Genomic DNA, 9,771 nt, shown 5'->3' on the forward strand with positions numbered 1-9,771 from the left:
TCTTAAAGCAGCGATGCGACCCGCCAAGCGCTGAACGTCATTTATACACGCTGGCTTAGCCAGGGAGGTGATGGCCTTGATCTTCTCCGGGTTAGCTTCAATGGCTCTATCAGAAACCAAAAAACCCAAGACTTTGCCTGCAGGAACACCAAAGACACACTTGGCCGGGTTAAGCATCATCTTGTAGACCCGGAGATTATCAAAGGTTTCTCTCAAATCATCTATCAGGGTTTCCTCCTTTATGGATTTAACCACAATATCGTCCACATAAGCATGAACATTGCGCCCAATCTGTTTATGAAGACAGTTCTGCACGCAACGCTGATAAGTCGCCTGTGCACACTTGAGTCCAAAGGGCATGGACACATAGCAGAAGGCTCCAAAGGGAGTGATGAACGCCGTCTTCTCCTGGTCCTTAACTGCCATTTTAATCTGATGATATCCGGAATAAGCGTCCAGGAAACTTAAGCGCGCACAACCGGCCGTAGCATCAATAATTTGATCAATACGGGGGAGGGCAAAAGGATCAGCCGGACACGCCTTATTTAAGTCCGTGTAGTCCACACACATCCGCCAAGTGCCGTTCTTCTTGAGTACGAGCACCGGGTTAGCTAACCATTCTGGGTGGAAGACTTCAACAATAAACCCGGCCACCAAGAGCCGGGCCACCTCTTCGCCAATAGCTTTCCGCCTCTCTTCATTAAACCGCCGAAGGAACTGCCTGACCGGCTTAAATTTCGGATCAACATTGAGAGTGTGCTCAGCGAGTTCTCTAGGTACACCTGGCATGTCAGAAGGTTTCCATGCGAAGATGTCCCTATTCTCACGGATGAACTCGATGAGCGCGCTTTCCTATTTTGGATCCAGATTGGCACTGATGCTAAATTGCTGAGATGAATCTCCTGGAACGAAATCAACAAGTTTAGTCTCATCAGCCGACTTAAATTTCATTGTCGGCTCATGCTCCGTAGTCGGCTTTTTCAGAGAGGTCATATCAGTTGGGTCAACATTGTCCTTGTAAAATTTCAACTCCTCTGTTGCGCAAACAGATTCTGCATAAGCTGCATCGCCTTCCTCACATTCCAAGGCCACCTTCCAGCTGCCGTGAACCGTAATGGTCCCATTATGACCCGGCATCTTAAGCTGTAAGTAAACATAACACGGCCGTGCCATGAACTTGGCGTAAGCCGGCCGCCCAAATATAGCATGGTACGGACTTCTTATCTTGACCACCTCAAAGGTCAATTTTTCCACCCTGTAGTTGTTTTCATCTCTGAAGGCCACTTCCAACTCGATCTTGCCGACTGGATAAGCCGACTTACTAGGTACCACACCATGGAAGATAGTGTTTGACTGGCTGAGGTTCTTATCAACCAACCCCATACGGCGAAAAGTCTCATAATAGAGGATGTTGATGCTGCTGCCTCCATCCATGAGCACCTTAGTGAACTTATATCCTCCCACCTGAGGAGACACCACTAAGGCCAAGTGACCCGGATGGTCCACCCGGGGAGGGTGGTCCTCTCTACTCCACACTATAGGCTGCTCAGACCACCGCAAGTAGCATGGAACCGCCGGCTCAACAGCATTCACGGCCCTCTTATGAAGCTTCTGATCTCGCTTACACAGACTAGTGGTAAATACATGGTACTGTCCACCGCTAAGCTGCTTTGGATTGGTCTGATAACCCCCCTGCTGCTGTTGATGACCCTGGCCAGACTGCTGATTAAAGCCCCCTTGACCGTTCTGAGGATTAGAATTTGAGCCACCGCCCGGGCCATGAAAACCGCCGGCGCCTGAGCCGCCGCCCGGGCCATTGTAATTCTTAAAGGCCTTCATGATTGCACAATCCTTCCATAGATGAGTCGCTGGCTTCTCTCTAGAGCCATGCCTTGGACAAGGCTCATTCAACAGCTGCTCCAGCGTCGGGCCTGACCCGCCGCCTCGGGGAGGGGGCCTCCCCTTGCGTCGCTGGTTATTACCTTGTGAGCTGGCGTTGGCTACAAACTCTAGGCTGCCATCGGCCTTGCGCTTGCCTCCTCCTTGGTTCCCCGGGTTATGCTGAGGACCCTTGCCATTGCCGTTCTTCTTTCCCTTCCCTGTCCTTTCATCATCTGAAGCGGGGTCCTTGGTACCATCAGAATCGGCGTACTTGACAAGAGCCGCCATCAGTGTACCCATATCATTGCAGTCGCGCTTAAGCCGCCCGAGTTTCATTTTCAGGGGCACAAAACGACAATTCTGCTAAAACATTAAGACTGCCGAGCCGGCATCCATCTTATCTGACGAATGTATGATCTCCTTAACCCGGCGAACCCAATGTGTCGTAGACTCACCCTCCTGCTGCTTGCAGTTAGTCAAATCCACAATTGACATAGACTGCCTATAGGTATCCTTGAAGTTTTGGATGAACCGGGCCTTCAGCTCAGCCCAAGACCCAATGGAATTCGGCGGTAGCCCTTTCAACCAAGTGCGGGCAGTCCCATCTAACATCATGGTGAAGTACTTGGCCATTGCCGCCTCACTGACCTCCAGCAGTTCCATGGCCATCTCGTAACTCTCGATCCAGGCTGCGGGTTGTAAGTCAGCTGTGTAATTAGGCACCTTCCTAGGGCCTTTGAAGTCCTTGGGTAGACGTTCATTGCGGATAGCTGGCACTAAACAAGGGACACCCCCAGTCCTGGTAGGGATACCCACGTCGACGGAAGTCGTCGGATAAGCCGGGGGTCTGGTAAGCCGTCAATTGAGGCACCTGCTCCGCCTCTTGCCGCGCTCTGTCCTGGTCTGCTGCGTGAAAGGCTCCATTATGAGCCGGGCCATGGCCAGGGGGCGGGTCATGGCGTCGGACGTTACTTGAGCCGGTCGCTGAGACCATGTGTCTGCTGTAACTCGGGCTCCGGCCTGGACGAGGGGTCGAGTGGATCCTGTCCCGGCTGTAGGAGTACGCCTCTTGCTGCGCCAGTGCTGTCTGAAGGAATTCCCTGACCCGGCGAGTTTCAATAGCCGTCGGAGAGTCGCCGTCGACTGGGAGAGCCGCCAGCCGTGCTGCCACGGCGACCATGTTCTCCAGCGGGTTATTATAATGACCCGGGGGTATTGGCACGTACTGAGGCGGGGCAGGGGGCACCTGGGGAGGCCCCATCACTTGTAGCTGAATAGGGGTCCCAGACCCGGGCACTATGACCCCTGGCGGGTTACTAGACCCTACACCTGGCGTGTCGAAGAGGTTGCGTGGATCGTAAATCAGAGGGAGTCGAGATTGGGTCTTTTGATGCCTCCTTCTCATGACCTCATTGGACGCGTTCTGATCCATCGTGAGTTGGAAGGACTGCGCCTGGATCAACTGAGTTTGGGCATCGAGAGCCGCCCTCTTCGCAGCCATCCTGATCCCTTCCGCTGCAAGATCCTCCTTAGCTTTCACTAGATCCAATTTTAACTGTGCCACCTCCGCATCATGCTGAGCTTGATCCGTCGGGTCAACCGTGGCGGTTAACCGGGCCATCATCTTGTCCGTGAGATCCATCAGCACCTGAGCCGGAGAAGGCACCGGGTTTCCCGCTCCAGCAGCGGGGTTCTGAACAGGCTGCGCACCGGCCATAAAGATTCCAACCCGGCTTGGCGGCTCAAATAGGTCCGGAATACTGTCACCATTGGAACGACCCATGAGCCTGCCATCTTGAAGTTGATACAACGAGTTTGACTCATCGGTGGCCGACTCGCCGTCAGAGCCGGCGGCCGTCTCATCACCAGATCCAGATCGATCAGAGAGTCCTCCATGGATACACCCCACAAAAGCATGCCTTAAGGCAGGCCGGGCCCGGGCGGGTCGTGCACGCTGAGCCGTCTCAATGAGATCGGCGCAGAGATCCGGCTCAGGGCCCGGCTCACCAGTCTTGCCAATGAAAACATGAATTCTGCCGAAGGGGACCCGGTACCCGTACTCAATTGAGCCGGCGTCGGGGCCCCAGTTTGCATCGTCGATGTAGAGCTTGCCGCGACGACTCTTGGTCATCCGGCCCACAGCGTATCCCTTGAGCCCTTCGAAGCTGCCCTTCAAGAACTCAAATCCACCGTGCGCTGGCCCCACGGTGGGCGCCAACTGTCGTGGAATTGTCACGGCAGATGTCCTCGAGCTAGGACTTAGTCGTGGAGCCATCGCAGCTACGATGCTTAAAGGGGTTAAGCGGGACAACGAATACGAGGGTTTATACTGGTTCGGCCCCTTTACGGTGAAGGTAAAAGCCTACGTCCAGTTTGAGGTGGTATTGATTAGGGTTTCGATAACCAGGGAGCTAAACCGCTATGCCTGGCTCTCGACAAGATCTTTCTTGTCCCTAAACCGCTGCCGGGTCGTCCCCTTATATAGGGAGGCTGACGCCCAGCAGCTCTCAGAGTCCCGGCCGGCTCATAAGAGTGTTCGGCTCGGACTCTCGACTATTCTTGCCTTACACTACAAGTTCTACCATAATAATGATTGTAACTACGGGCCTTAAGCCATATCCGGGTCTTAAGCCCATCTTTGGCCCACCATCTTTAAGCTCGCCGTCGGGCTTCTGGCAATGACCATTAGAGTAACCCGGCCCCTTCTGGCGGGTGACTCTAAGGTCTATATCCTCAACAGTTAATGAAGATATTGTCTTGGGTCATAAAATTTCTGAAAGAGGTATTGAAGTGGACAGAGATAAGTTTGATGCAATTGAGAAAATGCCATGTCCTAGAGATATCAAAGGTATTCGTAGTTTCTTAGATCATGCTGGTTTCTATAGGATATTTATCAAAGACTTTTCTAAAATTTCTAGGCCTCTTACAAAACTTTTGCAAAAGGATGTTCCTTTTGTTTTTGATGATGATGTTTAGAAGCCTTCGAAACACTCAAGAAAGCCTTGATTTCTGCACCTATCGTTCAACCACCTGATTGGAACTTGCATTTTGAAATTATGTGTGATGCTAGTGATTATGTTGTTGGTGCTGTTCTAGGAGAAAGAGTTGATAAGAAAATTAATGTCATTCATTATGCTAGTAAAACTCTAGACATCGCTCAACGACATTATGCTACTACTGAAAAAGAATTTGTAGCAGTGGTGTTTGCTTGTGATAAATTTAGATCTTACATAGTTGATTCAAAAGTAATTTTTCACACCGACCATGCTGCTATAAAATATCTTATGGAAAAGAAAGATGCTAAACCTAGACTTATTAGATGGGTTCTCTTGCTACAAGAATTTGATTTACATATCACTGATAGAAAAGGAGCTGAGAACCCCGTAACTAATAACTAGTCTAGGCTTTAAAATGTGTTTGATGACCCACTACCTATTGATGATAGTTTTCCTCATGAGCAGTTAGCTGCAATAAATGTTTCTCATAATACTCCTTGGTATGCTGACTATGCTAATTACATTGTTGCTAAATATTTACCACCTAGCTTTACATACCAACAAAATAAAAAATTATTCTATGATTTAAGACAATACTTTTGGGATGGCCCACATCTTTATAAAGGAGTAGATGGTATTATTAGACATTGTGTACCTGAGCATGAACAGGGACAAATTCTATGGAGATGTCATTCCGAAGCCTATGGAGGACATCATGTTGGAGATAGAACTGCTCACAAGGTATTGCAATATAGATTTTATTGGCCTACTCTCTTCAAGGATGCCTGTAAGTTCGTCCTATCTTGTGATGAATGCCAAAGAATAGGTAATATCAGTAAGCGTCAAGAAATGCCTCTGAATTATTCACTTGCTGTTGAACCATTTGATGTTTGGGGATTTGATTACATGGGACCTTTTCCATTCTCTAATGAGTATACACATATTTTGGTTGTTGTTGATTATGTCACTAAATGGGTAGAAGCTATTCCAACCAGTAGTGTTGATCACAACAGCTCTATTAAAATCCTTAAGGAAGTTATTTTCCCAAGGTTTGGAGTCCCTAGATATTTCCTGACTGATGGTGGTTCACATTTTATTCATGGTGCTTTCCGCAAAATGCTTGCCAAGTATGATGTTAACCATAGAATTGCACCATCTTATCATCGTCAGTCTAGTGGTCAAGTTGAACTTAGAAATAGAGAAATAAATTCAATTTTGCAAAAGACTATCAATAGACTATCAATAGACTTTGGGCTTATAGAACAGCATATAAAAATCATATGGGTATGTCTCCTTATAAAATGGTTTATGGAAAAGCTTGTCATTTGCCTCTTGAGTTAGAACATAAAGCATATTGGGCAATCAAAGAACTCAACTATGATTTCAAACTTGCCGGTGAAAAGAGGTTATTTGATATTAGCTCATTAGATGAATGGAGAACCCAAGCTTATGAAAATGCCAAGTTATTTAAAGAAAAGGTTAAAAGGTGGCATGATGAAAGAATCCAAAAGCGTGAGTTTAAAGTTAGAGAATATGTTCTTTTGTATCTCGTTTCAGATTCTTTGCAGGAAAACTTCTCTCAAAATGGGAAGGACCCTATGTTATCAAGGAGATTTATCGGTTATGAGCTATGAAAATAAATAATGCCGAAGGTACTAACCCAAAGGTTGTTAACGGGCAACGAATAAAACATTATATCTCAGGTACGCCCATTAATGTTGAAAGTAATATTATCCAAACTATGACACCAGAAGAACACATAAAAGAGTCCTTCCAGAACACTCCAGAATCATGAAAATAAGGAGGTACGTGATACGGTATGTAAACGGACTCCGAAAAATCTGCAAAGTTATATTTTGTCCGTTTTGGAATATTTAGAAAATTAGGAAAATAAGAAACTTCCAGGAAGCGTACTGATACGTCCATTTTGCATCATGTTTTCCTACTGTTATTTATGATATTTTTATGCATAATAATGCTTTTTGGAGTAATGATAATGCCTTTTCTCTCATAATCTGCAAGGTACACATAAAGAGGGAGAATTCCGGCAGCTGGAAATCTGGACCTGGAAAAGCTCCGTCAGGCTACCTATTCTGCACAACTCCAAACAAGTTGAAACTTCACGGAGAATTTTTATGAAATATATGAAGAATATTGGAGCAGATAAGTACCAGAGGGGCCCCACCAGGTGGGCACAACCCACCTGGGCACGCCAGGGAGCCCAAGCGCGCCCTGGTGGTTGTGCTCACCCGGGCCCACCTCCGGTGCCCAGCTTCTGGTATATAAGTAATTTTAACCTACAAAAAATAAGGATAGGACTTTCGGGACGGAGCGCTGCCGTCTCGAGGCGGAACTTGGGCAGGAGCACTTTTGCGCTCCGGTGGAGCGATTCCGCCGGGGGAATTTCCCGTCTTGGGGAGGGCAATCTCCATCAACATATTCAACAACACCATCTCATCTCAAACCCTAGTTCATCACTTGTGTTCAATCTTGTTACAGGAACTATAGATTGGTGCTTGTGGGTGACTAGTAGTGTTGATTACATCTTGTAGTTGATTACTATATGGTTTATTTGGTGGAAGATTATATGTTCAGATCCATTATTCTATTTAATACCCCTCTGATCTTGAGCATGGTTATCATTTGTGAGTAGTTACTTTTATTCTTAAGGTCACGTGAGAAATCATGTTGCAAGTAATCATGTGAACTTGATATGTGTTCAATATTTTGATAGTATGTATGTTGTGATTCCCTTAGTGGTGTCATGTGAACGTCGACTACATGACACTTCACCATATTTGAGCCTAAGGGAATGCATTGTGGAGTAGTTATTAGATGATGGGTTGCGAGAGTGACAGAAGCTTAAACCATAGTTTGTGTGTTATTCTGTAAGGGACTGATTGGATCCAAAAGTTTAATGCCATGGTTAGGATTTATCCTTAATACTTTTCTCGTAGTTGCGGATACTTGCGAGGGGGTTAATCATAAGTAGGAGGTTTGTTCAAGTAAGAACAGCACCTAAGCACCGGTCCACCCACATATGAAATTATCAAAGTAGCGAACACAAATCGAATCAACATGATGAAAGTGACTAGATGAAATTCCCGTGTACCCTGAAGAACGCTTTGCTTACACTACTGCATGCTGCTAACGCGACACTACGACTAGAGACCCTTCGACGATGCTGTGTGTGATGCCATAATCGCAAACGGTGGTGTAAAAAACCCGTCAAAAAAGGTGCAAAACATTTGCGATGGAGGATGCATCAAACACGGTTCAGATTTTAGTTGCGTGTGCGATACAGGGCATATGGTTCAGCGAAATTAACTATTTGCGATGAGGAGGAACAAAAGAAACGGGCAGCCAGATGAAGGTGTGTGCGATGTACAGCATACGGTTCACTTAGATGAACTGTTTGTGATTAGGCAACACAATGGAAACGGTCAGCCGGATCAAAGGTGTGTGTGATATACGGCATGCGGTTCACTCGGATGAACTGTTTGCGTTGAGACATCAGAACAGAAACGGTTCAAATGAACAAGATGTGTGTGATACGGGACAAACATGTCGGTAATCAAAAACGTGTGCGAAGACCGATAACAACACAGACGATTACAGCTAACAAGCCGTGTGTGTTGTGAGCAAACGATTGCTGGTATACAATTGTGAGTGATTGCTGAAAACATTGCCGACGGGTACCATTGTTTAGTCCGTTTGCGATGTGATTTTCTTTGTCCGCACAACATCTACGCTCTGTCTACAGAGCATCAACATATATACTTAAAAAGACAGCATTGCATAACCAAATTAAGCATACAATTACACAAGTGACTACACACATAACATTTCCACACACCAAAGAAAGCAATTACATGCATACTAAAGTAGGAGAAACGAGGATCTAATCATCCACTTATTGTTGCAACGATGCTTGCCATTGCTCTGCTTCCGGCTGGATCCCTGGCCGTTTTGGGGAAGGAGGCACTTCCTCATGTCAACGGTCCGCATGTACATGTCGTAGCTCATGTACGCCTCCTTGTCCGCGTACACGATGTGAGCTTTGTCGAGTTTCTCCATCCAGGCCGAGTGCCAGGCACGCTTGTCCTTGTTGCACGAATCCTTCATGTCTCTGTAGTAGGGGTCGATGATGGCCTCGGCAAGGTGAACCAGTGAGTCCTTCTCATGCTCCTTGCTGCCCCAGATCTTGTATTGGCCCTGGATGTCGACAAGATTCTGGCAGGCGATGCCTGTATTCTCGAGCGCCTTTACATCGCTGGTGATGTCCACCGTAGCGAACATGTAGTGTGGGTTGTTGACAAACCTGGCGAAACGCTCGCAAGGCCTTGTGGCCAGGCAGTAGTGGTAGATGAGGACGTGGTGGCGCATGCACATCTGGGCGACGGCGACCTTGGGACGAGACCCGGCACGGGCGCGGGTGTACTCGAGGGCGAACCCGACCACCTTGTACTTCTCCGCGGGAAGCAACAGCTCCATGATGTGGATGGAGTGCTCCACCCAGACTGGGTTGTTGGTGTACACCACCGAGAGGTCCATGAACCTTCTATGGGTGTCCACCACGGCACGCATGGTGAACTGCTGCTCGTCATTGGCAGCCGCTCGGAGCGCCATTGGAGCCGCGCAGGATACCCTCTAAGAATTTCTCATGGTGGGTGTGCTTCTTGCAATGGTGGGGCGCGATCGAAAGGTTGAAGGGACACAAGGGTAGGTTAAATGGCCGCTGTAATAAATGAGGGTCGGCCGGCCTATAATCGTCACGTCTTGTCATGACGTTCATAGCGGAGGATTCTAGTGCACGCTTGACAACACCGCACCGCACGCGTGGGCTCGAAGAGGCGCCAAATGTATAGTCGGAGCCTGTTCCCGCGCTACCGCG

Source organism: Aegilops tauschii, chromosome 4 (genome assembly GCF_002575655.3).
Source record: "Aegilops tauschii subsp. strangulata cultivar AL8/78 chromosome 4, Aet v6.0, whole genome shotgun sequence".
NCBI classification, from domain to species: domain Eukaryota; kingdom Viridiplantae; phylum Streptophyta; class Magnoliopsida; order Poales; family Poaceae; genus Aegilops; species Aegilops tauschii.